At 41.8% G+C, this 23,512-nt stretch overlaps 1 protein-coding gene across 6 annotated transcripts in view; it reads right to left on the bottom strand.

Annotated features, from left to right (window-relative positions):
• Mapkap1 (MAPK associated protein 1) overlaps positions 1-20,873 on the bottom strand; it is a 226,092-nt gene extending 205,219 nt beyond the window's left edge. For 4 of the 6 annotated variants that reach the window (XM_051185260.1, XM_051185258.1, XM_051185257.1 and 1 more), the window contains exon 1: positions 20,520-20,873. The gene's annotated coding sequence lies outside the window, so the exon portion shown is untranslated. The remainder of the gene's footprint in view (positions 1-20,519) is intronic. The other 2 variants (XM_051185255.1, XM_051185256.1) reach the window with 2 other exon arrangements.
• Positions 20,874-23,512: the final 2,639 nt, after the last annotated feature.

Genomic DNA, 23,512 nt, shown 5'->3' with positions numbered 1-23,512 from the left:
ACTGAATAAGCAACAGCCTGAGGCTTCTCAAAGGTCTGCAAATTCCCAGTCAAAAATTACTGCTGCCCCATCAATGTGTCGTATAAATGCTGGCATGTTAATTGTGTATTTATAAGATTGTTAATGGTTAGTTAATTTACCTCCCACACTATTATTGTACTTGAAATGATTTAACGTCTGCAAAGGGAGTTAACAACATGTAACAGCAGCTGTGAGTTGTGTTTTTTGTTATTGTTGCTTTTACCCCAACTTGACACTGTTAGTATTAGGCATAATAACCTGATTCCCATACAGGAGTCCTTAACACAAACTAACAAAAGCAGCCCCATTTATCTACCATGACACAGGGTGGTCACAAGTTAGGATAACAAAATCCTTTCATGATATATGAAGCGTTCATTTATAGAAACCAGCAGACTATCTTTTGACTATGACCAACATTCTCTGATTTAGTTACAGTTCAGAATTTATACCTCCTAGAATTTGAAAATAATTGAAATGACTATCAAAATTAAATGCAGTTTACTGCTTCTGAATTTCCTCTCCAACTCTCTCCAATGTGACTTTAAATTAAGCCTTCATCTATTTTGCAGACTAGCAAAAATGGCCTTTTAAAATTGTTCTGGGATTTCAAAGCTTCTCCATATGACTATGCCTAGCTTCAGTGTATAGTAACAGTGAGAACATATATTTGGAGCTTATTTTATCTTCCTCCATTTCTATTTCCACACTCTTGAGTAAAAGTACTTTAAGATTAAAAAACAAAAATCAAAGAAATGTTTGTGGGTTCTTCTGAATGAGATTCATTCACTAACCACCATCTTAGAGTAAGACTGGAAATCTGTAAGAGTGTACTGCCCCTGCACAGGCTGGTATCAACATTGACACTCTTCCACACAAACCGAATAGGAGCACAATGCAATGCACACAAACTCCCAAAGGACTACGCTTTCCAAGAAAAAGCAAAGTCCTGGAAATGAAGTGGTGGCATTTTAAGGATGGCTGGGCTTTGCTTAGGCAGAACTACAAGGAGGTTAGTGACAGATGACCCATGATGGGCTCTTCCAGTAAGCAGTACTGATCAACTATCATGTAAAAGCCAGACTAGGATGCACTAACCACCTTTGTTTGTTAGGGGTTTTTATTTTATTTTATTTTATTTTATTTATTTATTTTGCCCCATCCTTAAATCTGGGTTTGCATTATAATTTGCACTGATCAAATGTATTAAAAACCAATTTATGAAATTTCAAAACCTTGGTCTCTAGATGCCTGGCTTTGGAATACTTCCAAATCATTATCAAAAGAAAAATTGTATGTTACACATACATGTTCATGTAGGTATGCATACTTGGATACTTGGATGTGCAGGCACCTGAAAGTGTCTCTGTGGCAGTTAGAGCTGGATACTAAGTGTTTTCCTCAATCATTCTCCACCTTATTTTTTGAGACAGGGTCCCTCTCTGAACATGAAGTACAATTCAGCTAGATTATCTAGCTAATGAGCTTTAGGGATCCACCTTTCCCTGGGACCCTAATGCTGGAATTACAGGGACACCTCATTAATCCAGCCTTTACACAGGTTCTGGAGATCTGAATTCAGGTCCTGACGCTTACATGGCAAGCATGGGACTTTACCAATTGAGCCACATCCCCAACTCCCCAAATTAGTGTGTGTGTGTGTGTGTGTGTGTGTGTGTGTGTGTGTGTGCACACCTGTGCACATATGCCCACATGCTAAGCAGATATTTATACAGAGCTACATTCACAGCCCCAAGAAATGTGTCAGATTTGTTGTTGTTGTCATTGTTTGTTTTTACAAGACAGGGTTTCACTGTGTAGTCCTGGCTGTCCTGGAACTCACTCTGTAGGCCTGACTGGCTTCAAACTCAGAGATCCTCCTGCCTCTGCCTCCTGAGTGCTGGGATTAAAAGCTGGGCCACCACCATAGCTAAGAAATTTGGTTTTAAAACTCATTAATTACAGTCTATCCTATGATAAACTATAACTCTTTGTTTTAAAAGAAACGTGTGTGGGGTGGGAGTATGTGCATAGGAGAGCTGGCACCAGAGAAGACCAGAATTGGCTGGATAATCCCTATGATATGGAGCAATAGTAGCTCTATCTACCTGTGTGCTGGGAATGGAACTCAGATTGTCTGAGACAGCAGTTTGTGCTCTTAACTACTGAGAGCCACTGTAAGATGAATTAATAAAAGATCCAGTGACTAATAACTGGGATTCAACCTTCAAGCTGAATATCAGAAAAGCAAAGCAGCTGGCCACTACCTTCTTACCTCTACCTCAGGCTGAATGAACTGATCCTGTCTCCATAAGCTCTCATCAAGCTTTCTTCTGCATGGCTGGAGAAAAAATGCCTCTACTGAATACTGAAGATCCTGCTTCTATCTTTTATACCCCTCTAGTGCTGGAATTAAAGGTGTGTGATCAGTAACTCTTTTAGACTGATTCAATCTCATGTATTCAATCTCATGGATGGCCTTGAACTCAGAAAGATCCAGTTGTCTCTTAATTCTGAGTTTTAGGAATAAAGGTGTGTACCAACACCTCCTAGCTTCTGACTGTTGGGATTAAAGGTGTGTGCCTGGCTTCTATGGATTAAAGATGTATACCAACCCATACACACAAACATTTCATAATTAAAGTAATAAATCTTCAGAGCAAGAAAACACTACTAAAATTGACAGTCCAGGAAAATGTGCAATGCTTGTTTTTGTGGAGCTCAGTTCCCTAGAATATACAGGGACTTTCCTAAACACCAGAATCAATAGTACAGTCTGCGGGGGGAATCGGCTTTGGTGTTATTCTTTCTCAATGGACAACTTAAAGTCAAAATTCTGTCTACAGATAGTCCTAATGACAAACACAAAGAATGTAAGCATTAATCACTGAGTGATAATTAATATATCAACCATATATATATATATGAAGTTCCAAGCCCAAATTAGACTCCTCGCCATTATAGAATAGCACTTCCAGGATCCTGAAATAATGTTAAATAACTAGCAATAGCAGTCAAACTTCAGACAACCTAACCACCCACAATGCTCAAAGCTTCAAACCTGATAACAATTTCAGCGGTTACAAGAAATTTACCAGTTTGCTGCCTTGTAGCCCTAAGATTGTTTTTTCTAATGGGTGTTGTCTCTCTGACACAATAGACTTGATTGACACTTGTAGAAATAAATAATTTCAGGTTTTACTTTAAGATCTCAGGTAAAAATGTTTATAGTGTTATCTAGAGTTAAGATACAAAACAATGTCAAAGCAGCTAGACAAAATGTTAAATCAGTGGTTAAGGACATAAGCTGTAAGCAATGCTCATCTGCCTACCAAGTACTGCCTCACATATTTTACTTATCTGATGAAGGTTACAAAGCACTTACTATATGTCACACACACACACACACACACACACACACACACACACACACACACACACCACAACAATATCAGAAAGTCTGGCCTCTTGGCATTATTCACCCACTTTGTTGTATGGCTACCCAATTTTTTTGAGTATTATATGTGAGACATTACAGGCCACAGTCAACAGAACATGACGAAGGTATGAAAGGCACAATCCCTTGGTGACATTCTTTCACATGAGACTTCTCAGCCAAGTGAAGAGAAAAAACAGTCAAAGACATTCCCAAAAGCCTGGAAGAAGCAGGAGGTGATATTTAGAACCATTAGCTAGAACGAACCATGAGAAACACATCCTACCACCAACCTAAGAAACTCAGAAGCTCATCTCCAGTTAGCACCTTCAACTCCAAGATCATGAGCAGGAACCCAAATGGAGCCTGACTCCTACCTCCGAGAGTCCTAAGCCTGCGCTGCTTTAAGCCATGGCTCTGAGATGATCTGTCATGCAGTGAACCCAAAAGCCTCCACATACAGCACTAAGGGCTCTTTACAACCTGGTTTTATCATCAGCCCTTCTGCTCTCCACCTCCTGCAACTCTCAGGAACTAACTCAGTGTATCCTCTCCTCTTTGGTAATGATAGTTCCTTGGAATGAGAGGCAATCTTCTCCAACACAGCCAATCCCTTTCTTCAGTCCAACACAAGCTTCTCACCTGCAAATTCTTCTCTGAATCCCAGGGCCCACATGGCTTTATAGGCACTTTATTTCTGCCTTCATTAGTTATTTATAAGGAACTATCTGCTCCAAACTATTTGACCCAATTCTTGATTCAGTAAGGTAGTTATTTTATAAAGGTATGAATCTTCCCCTTCTTAAATCACTTGCTGAAGACTCAACAGTCTATGGGGATGGGTGGTGCTACTAACATGTAGATGAACACTAGGAATATTGCAAATCATGTCACAGTGCATGTAAACTACCAACAACAAAGAACTGCACCATCAAAACATCAGTATCAACATTGTTAAAGCTAAGAATACTTAATAAGGGACCTGAAAAAGACATCTGTGATCACTTCTAATTCCCTCAGAATCGTTTCTGACCAAACCAAAGAACTTTGCTACTAAAATTTATACTCAAAACTTCTGCAATCAAAACAATGTTTTGTTTCTTAAAGCATGCCAGCCTTTCTTTACTTGGGTACCTCCTACTCATTATTTAAAAACCCAGCTCCATGGTCATATTCCTTCAGAAACTTCTGAATGAATCCCAGGTTAGCTGTTCCTTTATATTTCCATTGCACTGCATGGCCTGTCTACCTCTAAGTAATGAATGCACGCATAATAGACATTAAGTACTAAACATTTGGCAAACAAGCACTATATGCCAACATCTGCCAGGCACTCCTATAGACACACAACAAACACACAGTGTGCACATATACCCACAGTCCTACCTTCATGGAACTCATATTCTAAGGGGCTCAGCCAAACAAAGCATGAGCACTATGAAAGCCAGAAGCACTAGCAGAGCAAAGCACTGGGGGAACAAGCCACTTTAGATGGAGTACTGGGTTGCTTGCACATGAAAGGATCATTGCAGTGCTTCTGACTTACCTCTTAAAGCAAGACAGGGAAAGCCATGTGCATGTGAACATATGAGAAAACGAAGCTGCCAAGCAAGGGGGGGACAAGTAGCATGGGGTAAGAGCTGTAAAGGTAGGGCAAATCTTTACAGATACTCCTAGAGAAATGAGGAGTCAATGGAGGATTGTTGTAGATGAGAGTTTCTGTCCTGCCCTACCCTGCTGCCCTTCAGTCCCAAATAAACACACTGAGATTTATATTAATTATAAAATGTTTGGATGATGGTTCAGGCTTCTTATTGGTTAGCTCTCTCTTAATTATTAACCCATTTCTATTAAACTATGTATTGCCACAAAGCTGAGGCTTACCCGTAATGTTCTGGAATGTTACTCTTTCAGTGGCTACATGGTGTTTCTCTGGTGGCTCCTCTATACATTCCTCTTCCCAGACTTCTAGTCTGGTAGCCCTGCCTATACTTCCTGCCTGGCTACATCCTGCCTGTCCATTGGTTGAAACAGCTTTATTTATCAACCAATCAAAGAAATATATATTCACAGCATTCAAAGGGGCATCTACTATCAGATTGTGAAAAGAGCAGCATGACAGGATAGTTGCACATTAAAAGGATCTCTCTGGGGCCAGCAACACAGTTTAGCAAGCAAAAACACTTCCCATCAAGACTGACCTGACAACCTGAGTTCAATCCAAAGACTGACCGCCATATAAGCACTATAGCATGTATGAACCACAGAGGAAACCTGAATTGCAGCTCCCCAACTATCAGAGGCCTAACTATATGGTTTGGACAAGCCACTTCTCTTGTTCACAAAACTATGACATAGATTCTACTAATACCCATGTTTCACAGAAACGAAGGCACACTCTTGCTAAAAGCTACACAAATAAGAGGTAGGACCATGGTAAAGAGCAGGCAGGCTGACTACAGCACTCTACCCTGAACCCACTGTGCACAGTCATCTACGTAAGAATACATCTGTGCTTCCCAAAACATGCTGGAAATCAGGGTAACAAATGCTCAGCTGCAGTCCCTATCTATAAGGGAAGATTCAGACATCAGAGAAAACAAGACTATAAATGCTCACCATAAAGTAAGAGAGCCACACTGGAAGATTCCAATGGTATACTACAAAATCACTATGAACAGATAGCTAAATGAAATTGGCTGCTCAGACAAGGCTTCCCAAGACATAAGTGTGACCAAAACAATGAAAGTTGTCACTTCATACCTGAAGAGCAGTTGCAAACGAGTTAACACTGCTCTGTAATGCTGGCCCCTTGATCAGAAGTTTACAATAAAATCTCCTTTGCTTCTTCAAATTAACATCAGGCCATCCACAAATTGAGTTGGCATGGAATCAAAGACAGCATCCTTGCAGTAAGACATGTCAAGGGAATGGGGGAAGGAGTAACAGGACTGAGAAAGCAGGAGGCATATCTGAGGGGCTGAGATAAATCAAACATAAGGCTATCTGGATCCAAATCTGGACTTGGCACTCACTAGAGGGCCTGTGAACAGTAACAACATCTATGTCTATTTACTCTTCTGATTAGCCATTTTGATGGCTACTGAATGAATATTATGTACTTGTGATACTGCCTGATCCATGGCAGGCACTACCAAGATGCCTACCACTACTTACTGTTGCTATTATTCCCTGGTCTATTATGAATCTGCAAAGATGAAAAGAAGTTGGATGTTTAGAAGACAGGGCAATGAGCAAACTTCAATACAGCCTGGTAATGAAGCAAGAAACAGTAGAATACCTATTTATTAACTAAAACTATAGAGTTCAAAGTTGCTGATTAGATTAGCATTTCAAAGACTGCTAGGGAGTAACATCACTTTGAAGATTCAGCTAATGGACAAAGACAGAAGTTGGCTGTGAAACTGTGACAACAGTCCAAGGTGGAGAGGATGAAGTCTCAAGTGAAGCCATAAGATGCTTTCATAAACTCAAGAACTATTCCAGAGATAAACACCCAGATAACTTAGTGATTGAGTGAATATAGAAGAGAACACTTACACTGCCAACAATGAAACACAGGCTACTGAAATAGCTTAGCAGGTAAAGATGCTTGCTATCAAGACTACCTAAGTCTGATCTCTATAACCCATACATTGTAAGGAGAACAGATTCTTGTAAGTGGTTTTCTGGCCTCTATGAATGTGACACACAAAAAAAAACATTTAAGAGTTTTAACAGGAACAGGTTAGCAGGTAGAGGTGTTGGTATAGATAATGAGTTAATTTCAGATACAATGAACTTGAGTATGGATTACCCAAAGAGACCAGCAAGACCCAAAATTATACCAGTTCTTTGGAGGTAGCGGTAGAAAGGTCACATGTTTGAGGCCAATTTGAGCTATATAACTAAACCACTGGGAGTAGGGGGTGACATACCTGTAGCTCTGGAGAAAACTCTGAGTAAATCTGGAAGACATCAATATATGTGCAGATGAAGCCATTGGTGAAAGCACCTGCCCAGGGAATGTGTATGGCAAGAAAGGCCAAGAAAGACAGTTTAAAGATAGGCTCACAAGCATGAAGCTGATGAGGGATGTCCAGTATGCTGTGAATATATGTTTCTCTTATTGGTTGATGAATAAATGCTGACTGGCCAGTAGCCAGTATAAGGCAGGAAGTATAAGCAGGGCTACCAGACTAGAAGGCTGGGAAGAAAAGAAGCAAGGAGCAGCCTCAAGAGGGAGATGCCATATAGCCACTGAAGGAGAAACATGCCAGAACATTACAGGTAAGCCACAACCTTGGGGCAATATATAGTTTAATAGAAATGGGTTAATAATTAACAGAGAGCTAGCCAATAAGAAACCTGAACCATTGGCCAAACAGTTTATAATTAATATAAGCCTCTGTGTGTTTATTTGGGACAAAATGGCCACAGGACCAGGTGGGACAGAAACACTACCTAAAAAAAAAGAAAACCCACAAGCTGGATTAGAGAGAGAGACAGAGACAGAGACAAAGAAGAAGACTAAGACAGAGTTAAGAGACAGGCAGACTGACACAGATTCACATGTACACACACACACACACACACACACACACACACCCTCCACCTGTATTCAAGCATGCTACGTAAGTTCCCAAATTCTAAGCAGTTCCTCTCTTCACTGGCTCAGAAGCTGCCACTGTTTCTAATAATAAAGAAGCTCCCACTGGATCATCCTTGTGAGAAAATCACAAGGAACCTTCTTTGGCTTGCACTACTGTCCAGCAGGGCCTGGTAAAGATGTGCTGGGAGTGTAAGCCACTTTGGGAGACATATGGGCAGAGCATCACAATGCTTATAGAGTTACCATTTGAGCAGCAGGTTCAGCATGTACCCTAGAGAGCTGAATATACATGTTCACATACAGGTTTGTACACACATATGCAAAGCAGCATAATAGCCAAAGGCAGAAGCAACCAAAAAGTCCAACTGGTGAGCACATAAACAAGGATGGTACGCACACAAGATGGACTATTACCTGATGAGAAAGCGGGATAAGGTATGATCTTAGCTGTTTCAATATTTTGCTAGGCAAAAGAACCCAGATATGAAAGGCCACAGACTACAATTCTATTCCTACAAAAGGCTGAACATAAGCAAAACCATAGACATGCAAAGTAGAACAGTAAATGTCAGGAGTAGGTGGACAGGGGACACTGACAGGACACAGGACAGGGGACAATGACTATTCTAAACAGATAATGATGATGGTCAGAAAGCTTTGCAAATATATAAACTGTACCTTGAAAAAGGGTGAATGTTATGATACATGCATGACTCATATGTATGTTAATGACAGAGAAAAGGAATACAAACCAGTAAGACTAGAATTCACACTATATCTGTGGTGGTTTGATGAAAATGGCTCCCACTGGTAAGGATAGCTACTATTAGGAGGAATGGACTTGTTGGAGGAAGTGTGTCACTGGAGGTGGACTTTCAGGTTTCAAAAGCTCAAGCCAGACCCATTCTGTTTGTCTCTCTCTCCTCCTGAGGCCTACCAATCCAGATGTACAACTCTGGGCTCCTTTCTAGCACCACATCTTCCTGTAGGCGGCCATACTTCCTACCTTCACAATAATGGGCTAAACCTCTGAACTGTAAGCCAGCCCTAATTAAAGGTTTTCTTATAAGAGTTGCTGTGGTCATAATGTCTCTTCAGACCAATAGAAACCATAACTAAGACAACATCCAAGATTTCTTTTAGCTCCAGTGACTCCCACTTAAAAGTATCAATAATGTCCTTCCCTGCATGGAACTAACAAGACTAACCAAAAACAAACAAACAAACAAACAAACTTAACCTGTACAACAAGTTGGTGCCAGCAAACAGGTAAGAAATCACTTGGGCAGAAACACAAGGCTCTAAGTCTTCTTTCCCTGGAAGAAGGGAACTGTGAAATATAACAGTGTGGAGGGAGCACACTCAAAGTTCTAGACTAGGGAGACTAATCCCAATGCCCAAATCACAACAGCACATCTGCCTTTCAAGGAGAACGAATGCCCATGTGCAGGAGCATCAGCACTCTGGCCTAAGAAGTCACAGAGAGGTGAAGAACCTCCTCTGTCAGCAGCCCTTAGGAGAAATTCGGTTTGGAATAAGCAAAATAACAAGAAGAAACAAGAAAGCCAAAGTGTCACCAGGAAAACACAAAGGCTGTGCACAGGATCCCACCAAACTGAGAAAAAGAAGTTTCTCTGGGCCTCAGCAACGCCCAGTCTCACAAAGCTGCTGATCCACTATAGAGACCAAAACCATATGAACATTCAAATGTTCATATCCTTCTGTGTTCACTTCAAAGAAAATTAGCTGCTAGTGTGTTTTCTTGGGGTTAAAATGGAAATAAGAGTTGGCCCTTATATCTATGACACACTTAGATATATATTCTCAAATATGCATAAAATTACAAAGAATGGGCTGTCAAATCAGGAGCCTTCACTCCTTTTCCATGTATTCCAAAGACATTTTCTTTAAGATTCTGCCTCCATGTATACCTGCAGGACAGAAAAGGGTACCAGATCTCATTATAAATGGTTGTGAGTCACCATGGGAATTGAACTCAGGACTTGTAGAAGAGCAGTCCGTTCTCTTAACCTCTGAGCCATCTCTCTAGCCCATCCTAAAGGCATTTAATCAAAATTCTGTGCATTCTAGTTCTTATCTCTCAAGAACTCATCCATTTCTCATTATTTTAATAACCTAAACAAGCCACCAGCTCTCACCCAAGCTATCACAATTGCTTCCTATCTTGTTCTAAAATCTTTCACTGACTTCCCAAAGTCCTTCATAACTGTGAACCTTGCGTACCAAGCAGCCTCATTTCCCACTCATCCCTTAATGCTCTCTAATCTATCCATACAGAACCTTGTTCTCACACAAACCTCTCTGGAAAATTTTTGCCGTCACCTGGCTTCTTTATCCTTTTGGAACACACCTTTAATCTCAGCACCTGGAAGAGGCAGGTGGATCTCTGTGAGTTCAAGACCAGCCTAGTCTCCACAGTGAGTTCCAGTTCTAGCCAGGGCTACACAGAAAGACTCTATGAATGCCTTTGTCAAAAAGAAGGAAAAGGCAGCAACTAAACTACTGCTTAGAGCAATGGTTCTCAACCCTTTGGAGGTTGAACAACCCTGTCACAGGGGTCTCCTACAACCACCAGACAACACAGCTATTTACATTACAACTCATAACAGTAGCAAAATTACAGTTATTAAGTAGCAATGAAAATAATTTTATGATTGGGGGCCACCAAAACATGATGAACAATATTAAAGGTTTGCAGCATTAGGAAGGTTGAGAACCACTGGCTTAGAGGAAGGGGCTCTGAACTAGAAAGTTAGGGAAAGCACCTATGAAGGCACTACACTGAGAAAGGAAGTAATGAACCCTGGCTCCTGAAAAGAATATTAGACATACTGCATAGTTCAAATGTCAAGACGAGGTTACTATAAAATACTTCAAATTCCAGAAGGACTCAGGCCAAAGAGTGCTTAAGAAAAGAGCTGGACAGTGGTAGCGCACACTTGAGGGGTAGGGGCAGGTGGATCTTTGTGAGTTCGAGGCCAGCCTAGTCTACAGAGTGATTGCCAAGATAGGCTCCAAAGCTACACAGAGAAATCCTGTCTCAAAAAAAGAACAAAAAAAAAAGGGAGTGAGGGAGAGAGGGAGGGAGGGAAGAAGAGAGGGAGGGAGGGAAGGAAAGGAAGGAAGAAGGAAAGAAAATGTCCCCAGCAAAGACCAAGGGACAGAAGGTACAGGTGAAACAAAGCCTGGCTCATGACTAAGAAAGTGGACATACTTATTCTCAAGTCACTGAGCAAGCTTCAGTTTCTCAACTACAAATGAAAGTAGTGCATTATTTCAATATAACTAAAGTAATGCCCTTTGACTAGTTTAGGGCACACACATCTGTCACACCTCACACTTAGTTTTGCATTTTAGACTTTAGACCAACAATCTGAATTTTTATCATGTGTTTGCTGCCTATGGTAATAGAAGGTCTATCAATTCAAAATTTTCACAATCTCTTTGGGGCTGTGGCCATTCTGTTCTGTTCATCCCTTAGATCAGCAACTTCAGTGAGTTATCAAAGCTTCATTAGCTTGTAAACAAACTGTTTCTCAGATAAACCCAACTGCTCCACCCAAGGATCTTAAGCAAATAAACAAGTACAAAACAGGCAGAGACTATAAATTAGGGCAGACAAATCTGTATCTAGCCCCACACCGGTAAAGAGCATTCTATCAATATAGTGAAATGCTAATCTCCTAATTAACAACCTAATTAGGTAATTATGGCTTTGCAGAGGGATGCCGAAATGAAATATGACAACATGGTCACCTCTTTATATGGCACCTGTGGGCTTTTTCAGCTGTCATCCTGAAGAGAGCAGTATCAATTTGAGCAGATGACAAAGTGCTGTCATTTTTCATTCTGATAATATACAGAATGCTTTGGACAGAGCAGTTTACAAAGGAAACAACTTGCCTGGTATTTTCCTAATTTAAATATGCTCACACACTTGTTAAATTGTGTGTATGTTTTGATATCATGTACAGGAAAATTACCATGCCCAGTTAAAAAAAAAATCCACTTAACTGGCCATAACACTTAATGTGCATGCTGAAATACATAATTCAAAGAGTCTAAGGTGACAATTCATCACGTCATTTTAATATTCATACTTTACTGACACTAGAAAAAATAATATCTAAACAAAGTTTTGCCTTTAATATTTTTCTGACCAAATAAAATGGAATTTGCTCTTGTGAAAGTAAATTAAAATAGAAACCACCCTGAGTAGACAAGTCAATTACACCACATGGGTAACTTTACCCTTGCCTGATTTTTAACCCAAGCAAAACTGACTTGATCTATTTATTGTAAATGCTTGCTTACATTACAGCAAAATGGAATCTAAGATCAGCCAGTCAACTACAGCTATATCTAACCTGTAATTCTGTAGCTAGGGAATCCTCAACTGAAGAGATCAGACATGGCAACTGTATAACCACAACCAATATATTCTTTGTTTTTCTTCACTCTTACTATAAAAATGCCACTCTTGCCTTTCTTAGTAGAGCAACTGAACCACTTCTGAATTACAGCCCCTCAACCCATAAGCCATTAGAAAGATGATGGCTCAATGTGTAAGGAGCTTGCTGCCAGGCATAATAACTGGAATTCAATCCCTGGAAGGCCAAAACTGACCCTAGAGCTGCCCTCTGACCTACACTCAGGTACTATGGCACATGCACCCACACATACACATCACACACAAGAAAATAAACAAAATTATGTTGTATCCTAGTTGACCTTTTTTTACATTTGTGTGTCCCCACATTCCCCTTCCTCTACTGCCCCCCACCTTCTATTATATGGGTTCTGTAATTCAAACTCAGTTCATTAGATTTGGTGGCAAGTGTCCTCACTCACTCAACCATCTTGCCAGACCCTGTTTGGCCTGTGTTTTTATTTTTATCTTTAACACAACTTATTTTCTCTATCAAAGAAGCATTTCATAATATGTAAGCTTTAAACTCACAAACAACCTTTCTACCAACTGGTCAACTAGAAGCTTTAATTTCATAGAGGCATATACTCCATCTGCAAGTAAGACTAAGCTGTCACAGGCCTAGTCACTATCCCACTGGGCACTGAACAAGTGATGACAACATGGGCTCACCAGTACTACTATAAATGCAATTCTTCCATAATTATTTGAGTCTCACTATGTAGCCCAAGTGGCTTCTTGGCTACTCATTCTCTTCTTGGCTACTGGCCTCTTGGGCAAAAAACTGCCTCTACCTTGACCGTCCTAACTGGATTGGCAGGAGGTAAACTTAAAAGAGATTGCTGAACCTTGCTAAGTCAGGGTAAGACAGTTTTTCAATTTCCCTGCTTCTGAGATGGTCTGTCTGATACTATGGGCCTTAGCCAAAGTTGGTTGCCCTGACATTACTGTGAGACCTTGGGTGACTATTCAGGTAGTTTGCTGTTTCTGTCTTTGCTTGCACCTTTAGGAAGACTCCCTGCCTACCCTAGTAGTGTTATTTTTCTTCTCAGGTCTTTGATGACCTGAGAAGGTTGAAGAGACAGTCACAGCTAATAACCTCTCTTATCTTAGACAGAAAATAATAGGTCCTAGACTTAGACTTTCCAGATTAGGACAGCTATTGGAGTAATCTCTGTTATATGCCATTACCCTGAAACTGGACATGTATAATGTATCTATTGCTCAATGTTGCTCTTGGTGGTTGTAGGTCTTAATTTGTGTATGTTATTACCTTTCCTTCTCCTGGAATATACTTGGCATTTGTTATCCTTGTATATAGTTCTTGTATCAGGTTTAAAACCTTCTTCCTTAAACGGAAAGGGGGATTGTAGTGGCATCTTGCCTTGCCAGTGAACTTGTAGTAGTGGCCACACCCTTTGGCGTGGTTTCAGGTGCAGATGTAACCCTTTTAAGGTAGAAGAGCTGCAGGCAGATGCTCTGTTGGGTTGCAGAGCGCATTGGGAGAGCAGAGACTACATCTTCTGGAGCAGGAAGGTTATTTACTCAGTGGTTATTTACTCTTATCTGTGTAAGTCCTTCCCTAATAAAACACCTATTTATCATTTATCTTGGGTCTGGTGAACTCATTTAAACCCTACCTTCAAACATGTACTCCAAGCAGCTCTCAAATTCATGATCCTCCTGACTCAGCTTGCCAACAAATCAAATTATACAGGTTTAGGCCACCAGGCCAAGCTATAGGAAACATTCTTGAACATGAACATTTTTCTACATCTGTAATCTGTTAACAGAGATTTCTAAAACTGAAACTACAAGCTTAAATGCATGTATAACTCCATCATAAAGTCTGAAATAAATACTTCTCAAGGACTTTTCATAAGTTTTTCTGGATGCCCTCTTGCCACCAACTTTTGCCAACAATAAACAGTTTCATCAAATCTTTAAACTTCGTATCACAAAGTTATACCTACAATCACTTAATCACAAACAATAAAAAAACGACTTTCTGTAAACATTAAATGTAAATGATTAAGGAGAATGGACAAATCAAGGCAAAAGCTGCTACTGATAGCTCTAGACACTGAAGCCCTGCCCCTCTCTAGCTTTGATTTCTGTAACTGACAAACATCCCTTGTTCTTGTCACTTCTAAGGGTCACCACACAAAACAAGACCACATAAAACTGTGTACATTTCTTTTTTTATCTTTCTTGTTTTTTGAGATAGGGTTTCTCTGTGTAGATTTGGAACCTATCTTGGAACTAGCTCTGTAGACCAGGCTGGCCTCAAACTCACAGAGATCCACCTGCCTCTGCCTCCTGAGTGCTGGGATTAAAGGCATTTGCCACCACTCCCAGCTTCAGTGTAAGTTCCTAATGTTACTCAGCAGATCAACTTATTTAACCACCCCAAAGGCAACATACTGAAACTTGTCTCAATAGCATACATCAGCCATGTATACTACATAATTCAAAAAGTACAACCAAAATTATGGTGATTAAGCTCAGGATTCAGATATGAAAAATTTATTCATTCATAACTACCACCTAGTGTCCGTCCTTAATGTCCTGTATCCCTGCATGCCAGACCGTACATCACTCTAGAAGCGGTGCAGTTCATTCAAGGTTCTAACAGTCTCTTTTAGTTCTCACAAGGACTGCAGGCTGGCATCCCTAACCTCACTCTGCAGACTGTCTAGGTCATATAGCCAGTGATGGACAGCCAGTATAAAACCCAAGTAGGTGTGCTTTCAAGGCTTTTCTCCACACTGTTTCCATATTCAAGCTATACCGTTAAGTATTCTGAAAGTCAGCAACTGAAGTTTAAAGGGCTGGAGAGACAATTCAGCAGTTTCCAACACGCACATGGCAGCTGAAAACTGCACTTAACCCCAGTTCCAGGAGATTTAATGCCCTCTCCCCGCCCCCCAAGGGAACTAAATCTATGTACCTTCATACTACGTAACTGTACCAAAACAGAAGCATATTCATAAAAACATGCTGGAGTGTGGGGTATTATGAACCTAACATCACACACATTTAGGGAGGAACCTGACATAACACTCAATTTATTTTGCAAGCAATCACAATAATGCTAATAGTTACTTTAACACTTGTTAGCAAATTTTCAGGTTTGTCTCATTTCTAGTTTGCTAAAACTATATTCTACTTTCAGTACAAATTTTGTGTTTCCTATCTTAAATCTACTTCCCTGATACACTTAGACTGCTGCTAAGTAGAGTTAATAAATTCTGAATGACTGCTCAGGATTTATTTTCTTCATTTTTATATTCCAACAATAGAGAATGAATGAAAACAAGAATCCAACAGACCAATATTTCTTCAGTTTTTACCTGGTGGAAGAGGGGGGTCAAAAAATAAACTCTTGGGTTGGGAACCCCATGACCGTATTTCTCTTACTCTGCTGGTGACTCCCTGTCCCCTTTCAATCTTGTATATGACAGTAAACAAAGCACTGAACACCTGAGGGGATCACCAGCCACCAAGGTCCCTTGGTGGAAAAACAGAGAATACAAGGCAGGGCCTGGACTGCCATGCAGAGAACAGACAGCACCAGGTCTGCCAGGTCCTTGCTGTTTAACTTTAAGCACAGCAATTCCTGAAAACTTTAACAAGACTTGAATTTCACTATTTACCATCCAGAGAGGGAAAAGCTCCAAGGAGCTGAAAATGACTTGCCCAAACTTCAAAGGCAGTGTCCAGTGAAGCCTATGCTGAAGTTAAGTCCCTCTCAGACTGGGGCACTTTCTATAAAATGTGCTTTTCTGGCTGCCAATATTTTCATATCAAGAAGTTCTTCTGAGTAATCCCCATCTGCTTACTATAAAGGGTTATGAGGACAACAGAAACATGGCATGCAAAAAATTATCGAAGGAAAAATACCACTTCAAGGTACTATGAAGGCGGCCAAAGAAAGGATCAATCTGATGGCATTTACAATGTGAAAAGCACCAAATCCAAGTATTACAAGGTCCCCTCATCCCTTTGAAATTTAGCCTGATGACATGAGAAAATCATCCACTGGCCACTCTGCAAAACAGACTGGCAAGAACTAAAATACTCCTTTCTGGCAATTTCCCAGACTTCTGCGCTTCCTGATACACCAGCTTCTAACACAAGGTCAGAGCACATCCAGTGGAAATGTAACAGACTTTTCTATCATGTGGCAACCTGACATCTGGCTGCATCCTTAACAGTTAGGACTAAATATCGGAATAATCTATTTCTAAAAGATTCTTGTAAACCCACTGAACTGAACAGTTTCCAAAGTCTTCAACTGAGTCAACAAGCAAAATACACCCACTCTTAAAAAAACAAACAAACAAACAGACAAACACTCCTGAAACAGTAGATTAGCTTCAGCCCTGAGTGAAGAGACAGCCTCCACTCCTCACTGTGCCTAGCCAGTCACATCACATTGAAGCCCTGCACATTCACACAGCAAGAACAAGTAACAACATGAAGAGGATGGCAGACATACTTTAGCTCAAAATATCAACTGTATAAACTCAGGGAAGTTCTTTTTCTTTCCTGTTTACTTTTTGGTTCCTGGCAGTGAGGCATGGGCCCTCACTCATGCTAAGTACTCACTCTACCACTGAGCTGCATCCCCCACTCCCAAACCCACCCCTTACCCCCCACTCCCACAAGGAGTTATCTCTTCCATGCCCTACTTCCCTCATCTGTAAAACCAGGATGATGCTCACACCTTCCCACACAGGGATGTGAAACAGTTTTAGGGGCAATGTCATGCATAGTAAGCACTCACTGGCTACCATTATCAGTATTCCTTCCTGTGGGCTCCATGGCACCCTGTGGCAGCATATACAGAACATGCCTACTTCATCTGCACCCACTAATCCCCAACTGGAATGTCAATGACCTCAAAGTGGGGACCTAGCTTTATTCCCAGTGGCATCCCAGGGCCTAACATTTTGTCTGGAACTGCTAAATGAATCACTCATCCTCCAACTCTGTATTAACTGACTAGAAACTGAAATGGTCTGACATGTGTGCTCTCACAGACTCTAGCCTTTCCACTTTACCTCTCAGATGCCTGCTAAAAGCAGCAATGGCATATCCTAGTGATATGCCTGGAATTTTTTGTAATTTGATTTGAGTAAGATTTCATGGGACACGGACTTCCAATAAATTCTCTAACAGTTGAGAAACATTTGCAATTGACTTGGCTTTATTTGGACTAGAAACCCACTCACCCTCTAAGACAATGTCCCAGAGATCTTGTGGCTATCATTAGAAGGACCTGACTAATTGCAGATTGAGAATTCCTTATTCAAAATGCTTGAGGCCAGAGTGTTTTCAGATTTCTAAGTTTGAGAGCAGTTTCACAGACTTCACTAGATGAGTATCACTAACTTTAAAGCACCAAATGTGAAATTCTGCTTAGAAAGCTCAGGTTAGAGTGTTGGGGTTCTATTGAGGTTTTTTTTTTTTTTTTTTTTTTTCTTTATCATGTTTGGGTTTTTGTTGTTGTTGTTTGAGAGAGGGTCTCTCTGTGTAGGCATAGCTGTCCTAGAAATCAGGCTGTAGACCTGAGTTCAGGCAGACTTCAAACTCACCAAGATTCACCTGCCTCCTGAGCACTAGAATTAAAGGCATGCGCTACTGAAGCCTGCTGGCAAACATATATGCATGTATGCATGTATGTATGTATGTGTGCACTGCCTGCATGTACGCCTGCACATCAGAAGAAAGCATCAGATCCCATTATATATGGTTGTGAGCCACTATGTGGTTGCTGGGAATTAAACTCAGGACTTCTGGAAGAGCAGCCAATGCTTTTAACTATAAAGCCATTTTTTAAATTTATTTTTTAAACTATGTATATGGGTGTTTTGTGTGCATATATGTCTTTACATCACATGCCTACCTGGTGTCCACAGAGGCCAAAACATGGCATTAGATCCCCTGGAACTGGAATTACAGATGATTGTGAGCCACCATGCAGGTGCTGGGAACTGAACCTAGGCACTCTGGAAAAGCTGCCCATGTTCTTAACCACTGAAATATCTATCCAGCCCAACATGTCTTTTTTAAAAACAGGGTTTCACTGATGCTCAGGATGGCCTCAAATCATCTGTGCAAGTTCTCTGCTGCCTCAGAGTACCAGCTGCCAAGCAGTTAGCCTGCACCACAATGCCAGGTGTTGGGGTTATATAAAGAAAGGAGTCTGTATTGTCATCTCAGCATTCTTGTTTTTCCTCTCATTCAGTTGTTTCAATACATACTTGCATAGAGTGTCACGGTGAGAAAAAAAGTCAGACCTGGCTCTCTCATGTCAACTGTGTAACTATCCTGTATCTCCCATATATTTTAGTTTAATAAATTATATGAGAAAAACTAAAGTTCAATTTACCTTGCATTATGTTCATTCACTTGACCAAACGTCATCTCTCAAAAGCTAGCACTATGTACTACTTTACTTCCATTCCAGAGAAAACCTCTTACACCCGTACCTGTCACTGCACTAGAGTGACTAATTTCCCTCACAGTGAAAACTCCCTGTACACATGATTAAGTCTTATTAAACTGCACTACAATGCCTGACCTATATCCACACACAATAAATGCTTGCTACATCAAATGACTGTAAATAACAAGTGTTTATAGGATTCTGGTAAAAAATTGTTCCCAGGGCTAGAGAAACAGTTCAGCAGTTAGGAGCCAGAACTGCTCTTGTGGAGAACCCAAGTTGGGTTTCCAGCACCTGCAACATGCAGCCCACAAGTAACAGTGGCTCCAGCTCTAGGACATGTGACAACCTCTTCCACTGTTCTGATCGCTGAGGGCAATTGCCTTCACACATGCTTAAGAAAAAGTAACTCTTAAGGGAAAAAAAAGGAAAGAAAGAAATGATTAGAAGCTCGATTGTCCCTAATCGGTTAAGTGAGACCACCTTCAGTTGAACCATATCAGTGTGTTAGAAACCAAAAGCCAGGAAGCTTCTAGGTGGAGCAGGGTCATATTTTTTAAAAAAATACTTGGGAACAAATTAAAAATAATTTGACAGAGGCAGGAGGATCTCTGTGAGTTCAAGGCCAGCCTGGTCTACAGAGCTAGTTCCAGGACAGGCTCCAAAGCAATACAGAGAAACCCTGTCTCGAAAAACCAAATAAATAAATAATAAAATTATTTGAGATCTTACTTATCCAGAGGGAAGGCCTAAAATGGAGACTTTTATAAGCTTAACTGTAAAAACCTAGCCAGGAGCCACAGGCACACAGAGGCTATTCAGGCACTATGCACATTTAGTAGATGTGAGCACCCAGCTGGATAGGCAAGGGGCACCTGGTATGATATGACCCCCGCCTCAGATTCCAGTAGGTTTGAGGGGGTCTACGCTGAAAAAGATAGGAACAATTATCACTGAGCAAGTACTTTCACTGCAGCTTGGGTGGCCCGAAACAGGGGAATAATGCACTTTATTTCTGCTCTAGTGGGTGTTCACAAGAGGGCCCTATCAAGTCTGTTGGTCAAATGAATGCCGACCTTTTAACTTATGTGCCTGTCCACGTCACTGTTCAAGCCTGGGAAGGTTTTGAACTTAGTTGTTTGGGGGTTTATAACAAACATGGTGCTTTGCACAGAGTGGGGTACAAATATTTGCAATCACTCAAAGGAAGTGTAACAAATTTCGAGGTCCCTGGTTCGTCTTATAGTTTCTGATTCGAGTTATAGACTTCCTTCTACTCTTTTCTTCTTCCCACCCACCCTCCAGCTTTACCACTCCTTGCCACTCCCATAAACAGAAAACCCGGAATCCAGGTTCCCAGGAGAACTCCAGAGAGGAAAACAATCTGCAGGACTGTTTCAGGACTGTCCAGGCAATGCTTTGAAAACTGATTTCTCAGAATGGAGCTGGGGCACCGGACCTTGCCGAGTTCGGGGCCTGAAACCGCTGGAGCCAAGGGCGCCCCCGCTCCCGCCCCCACACCACCAGGTCCACAGCCTCTCCTCACCTAAGTCACACACCCAGCTGTCAGGCTCGGGAAGGGCCAGGAAACGGATGCTCCCAGGCCACCGAGCACGGCCTGGACGGGCGGTCGCTGGCCAACGCGGGCAGCGGGGTGCTGAGGGGCCGCAGGGTCCCGCGGGCGAGGGGGCGGCGGCCGGGGCAACCTTTACCTGAAGCTGCTTCCACACTACGGGCCGCCTCTCCCAGAACACGTCCCTGAGGGAGACCCGGCTTTCCCACGCCTCCCGGCCCCTGCACCGAACCCTGCGCCCACGAAGTCCTCGGGACGGGCGTTTCTACCGGCCGGCTCGGCTGCCGCACCCCAAACTCGCCCTCATGACCCCGCTGTTCCCCGCAGCCGCCGGCCGGCAACACCAACCCTGCTTCCCTGGTCCGCGCCACGACCCGGAACCGCACCCGGCGTACCGGAAGTCCCCGGTCGGGAAGGGGCCTCTGGCTGGGGACGCAGTGCGCAAGCCCCAGAGCCAAAAGCGAGAGCCTCCCAGGGGGCGGGGCGCGGGCGGGGCCTGGCGGAAGGTTTGCGCACGCGCGCTGCGCTCAGGCCGGTTTGGAAGGGCTCTCTGTAAATTATTCTCAGTTTTATAGGCAACAGTCCTCATCTTAACCTCCGCAAAGGATAATAGTCCTCGGCTTAACCCTCATGTCAGAAAGAAGAGTTCACTGCAATTATTATTTGCAAGATGGACCTGGTGTCAAACTGCTTTTAAAATTCCCATCTCAACACCCGGATTACCGTAGCTCACAGTCCTCATAAGAGAAGTTTCTTATTGCAGTGGACAGTGGTTAATACAGTAACTCACAACTGGCCAAAGCGCAGAGGTGGCCTCTGCTCAGTCACAAGCGGGACCTCCATTCTGGAAGGCTCAGAAACGGACCATCATGAAATTGAAAACATAAAGACCACAAGAGCCTGAGGTCTGGAACAATCAATATTTTCTCGGACAGGCTCTCTGTATTCATGAATTCACAGCAGCTCAAGTTACCTGTACAAGACCAACAGAAGACCAAGCCAATCAACGTTGCAGTTAGTTGCTACTGGGGTGGGGGGAGGGACTGTGGGTTTACCGAAAGGGTATTGCCCCCTGGTAGGTCAACCATCTCCAATGGATGGCCTCACACTCAGAAATATATAGGCAAAACAAATTGAAAATAAAAAAAAAAAAATGTAAAGGGGGAACTAGTAAAGAATTAGGGGGAGAGGAGAAGTGGATCTGGGATAAGTTAGGGGACGGTGTGAATATGATCAAGATACATTGTATGAATGGATGAAATTCTAAAAAACAAAAATTAATTTTAAATCTTTCTTTTCACAGAGTCAAGTGCCAATTCTTTAGTTCTGTCAATCTTTGGACACTACACCTGTCGGCTTTTCCACCAATAATGATAGTTCTAACTTCTGAGTATTGCTATGAGAATAAAATAGGTTGATGAATAATAAATACCAGCAAAGTGGCCAGCACATCATAACAAATATCAAGACTCTCATAACACACACACACACCAAAAGAGGGAGTCCGTACTAGTGTTCTCCTATTTGAGAAATATTCTGGGATGCTTCTCAAAAAATTCATTCCAGCAAGCCAGATGCGACACCAATGTCGGTAACTCCAGCACTAGGGAAGTTGAGATAGGGGATCAGGAGCTTCAAGCCAACCTGAGCTGTTTAACAAGACCCTGTACTTTAAAAAGAACAAAAATGTACTTAGCAAAAGAACCAAAGAGACGAGGCTGAATCTTGGTGGATCCATACCCAATATTAAAGTCACTAACCAACCGATAACCCTATTGTATTTGGAGTTTTCTGTCCCACCAGCCAGCTCCCAAATAGCTACACCAAGACTTATTATTAATTATAAATGCTCGACCAATAGCACAGGTTGTTACTAGCCAACTCCTGCATTTTAAATTAACCAATACTTCTTATCTTCCTTCTGTCATGTGGCTCAATACCTTTTCACAGTACAGCAAGTTCATCTCCTACTCCCTCTCCATCTCCTTGAGACTCCTGAGACTCCACCCCTCTTCTTCCCAGCATTTTCTCTGTCCCAAAAATGAGCTTTCCATTGACAATGAGAGCAACACATCTTCACTCCACAGTATAGAATATTTCACAGCACCCCATAGATTCATTCAAGTGGTATATGATTGGTTTCATACTTCAAACATGGTGGCAGAGAGGCACACAATCACCAGCTGATTCCTTCAGAGACTTGCTGCAGTCACTCTATAAAACAATAAATGTGAACAGGGTGAGTGTTCAATTTTCTTTATCTGTTCTTTAAGGTTTAGGGGTTTCTGTCCTTTCAGTCTGCTTGGAATGGAACCTAGTACGTGCTAAGCCAGGGCTTGGGCCTCTAGTTCTTATTCTCTATTTTTTACCTTTCTTGAGCCCACTCTGAAGCCCAACTGTCTAATTGTCTCTCAGACACATAAAACCCAGCTAAAACACAAACCCGCTGGACTAACAATCTTGTACAGGATATAAAGACCAAATCCCCACTCTGCTACTCAGTATCATTGTGGTTCACCACGGTAAGCTGCCTGCCTTTTACATAGCTTCTTACATGTAAAAATGGAATGACAGGAGCTGGAGAGATGACTCCATAGTTAAGAGCACTTGCAGAGAACCTGAGTTTGGTTCCAAACATCTGCATCAGGCAGCCCACACCCACCTGAAATTCTAGGTCCAGAGGATCTGATGTCTACTCAGGCCTCTGGGCACTAGGCATATACATAAAGAATATATATACAATCAAGCACTCACATATACCCATAAATTTTTTGTGTACACATTGATTTTTTGACACAGGGTTTCTTTGTATTGCTTTGAGCCTGTCCTGGAACTAGCTCTGTAGACCAGCCTGGCCTCAAACTCACAAGAGATCTGCCTGCTCCTGTCTCCCAAGTGCTGGGGTTAAAGGCTTTTACCACCAATACCCAGCAAAACAATTCTTTTAAGGGAATGACAAAAGTCAG

Source organism: Phodopus roborovskii, unplaced genomic scaffold (genome assembly GCF_943737965.1).
Source record: "Phodopus roborovskii unplaced genomic scaffold, PHOROB, whole genome shotgun sequence".
In the NCBI taxonomy this organism is placed as follows: Eukaryota; Metazoa; Chordata; class Mammalia; order Rodentia; family Cricetidae; genus Phodopus; species Phodopus roborovskii.
The sequence above is the reverse complement of the archived record's forward strand: the minus strand, read 5'-3'. Positions and strand labels throughout refer to the sequence as shown.